The sequence below is a fragment of the Chiloscyllium plagiosum genome, unplaced genomic scaffold (assembly GCF_004010195.1).
Source record: "Chiloscyllium plagiosum isolate BGI_BamShark_2017 unplaced genomic scaffold, ASM401019v2 scaf_4855, whole genome shotgun sequence".
Lineage (NCBI taxonomy): Eukaryota > Metazoa > Chordata > Chondrichthyes > Orectolobiformes > Hemiscylliidae > Chiloscyllium > Chiloscyllium plagiosum.
The window spans coordinates 23,461-25,256 of NW_025212511.1; positions in this window are offsets into that span (position 1 = coordinate 23,461).

Consider the following 1,796-nt stretch of genomic DNA (forward strand, 5'->3'; position numbering starts at 1 on the left):
CGGGTGTTTTCCTATCTTCCTGGTGGTGGAAATTGAATAAAGATTCATGCACTTTGTGTCTCTCACTGTGTCTCCCACCTGCACACACACACCATGGGTTTTGGGGAAAAAAAAGCACTACCACACTTAGGTGGTAGTGTGGGGGTTAAATTAAAAAAAAACAGGTGTCTGAATAAAGATTCGTGCACTTTGTGTCTTTCAAAGAAGAAAGAAAAATATATAACCAGAGGATTTGATGTGAAGGGCACTGCTTGTCACTGGCCACTCGGGTGCTTTCCTATCTTCCTGGTGGTGGAAATTGAATAAAGATTCATGCACTTTGTGTCTCACACCTGCACACACACATCATGGGTGCTGGAGAAAAAATAAGCACTACCGCAGTTAGGTGGTAGTGTGGGGGTTAAGCAAAAAAAAAGAAAAAAACAAAACAAAAAAAAATAATATCAGGAAAGGAGGGGTGGGTGCCGCAGGGAGTGGAGTGCATTATTTCCCCCTCCAATTCTATTTTGATTTAATCCCTGCCCTCCCCTTCACTATTTGATCACACAGCATTGCCCTTTGATGTGAAGGGCACTGCTTGTCACTGGCCACTCGGGTGTTTTCCTATCTTCCTGGTGGTGGAAATTGAATAAAGATTCGTGCACTTTGTGTCTCACACCTCCACACATACACCATGGGTGCTGGGGGAAAAAAAGCACTACCGCAGTTAGGCGGTAGTGTGGGGGTTATATTTTTTAAAAAACAGAAATGTTGATCACACAGCATTGCCCTTTGATGTGTAGGGCACTGCTTGTCACTGGCCACTCGGGTGTAAAAAAAATTTTAAAAAAAGTATAACCAGAGGATTATGTTCAGGCTGAGGCGTCCATGGAGAAGGAACACACTGTGTCTAGCAATACGCTCAAATCTTTACAGGGCGAGGTAGGCACCACAGGGAGTGGAGTGTTTTATTTCCCCTTCCAACTCTATTTTTGATTTAATCCCTGCCCTCCCCTTCCCTGTTTGATCACACAGCATTGCCTTTTGATGTGAAGGGCACTGCTTGTCACTGGCCACTTGGAGACTGTTAGGTCTGAAGGCTGATAAGTCCCCGGGGCCTGATGGTCTACATCCCAGGGTACTGACGGAGGTGACTCTAGAAATCGTGGATGCGTTGGTGATTATTTTCCAGAGTTCGATAGATTCAGGATCAGTTCCTGTGGATTGGAGGGTGGCTAATGTTGTACCACTTTTTAAGAAAGGAGCGAGAGAGAAAGCAGGAAATTATAAACCAGTTAGTCTGACCTCAGTGGTGGGAAAGATGCTGGAGTCAATTATAAAGGATGAAATTACGACACATCTGGATAGCAGTAACGGGATAGGTCAGAGTCAGCATGGATTTATGAAGGGGAAATCATGCTTGACTAATCTTCTGGAATTTTTTTGAGGATGTAACTCTGAAGATGGACAAGGGAGATCCAGTGGATGTAGTGTACCTGGATTTGCAGAAAGCCTTTCATAAAGCCCCACATAGGAGGTTAGTGAGCAAAATTAGGGCGCATGGTATTTGGGGCAAAGTACTAACTTGGATTGACAATTGGTTGGCTGACAGGAAACAAAGAGTAGTGATAAACGACTCCCTTTTGGAATGGCAGGCAGTGACCAGTGGGGTACCACAGGGATAGGTGCTGGGACTGCAGCTTTTTACAATATATATTAATGATATAGAAGATGGTATTAATAGTAACATTAGCAAATTTGCTGATGATACAAAGCTGGGTGGCAGATGAAATGTGAGGAGGATGTTAGGAGATTAC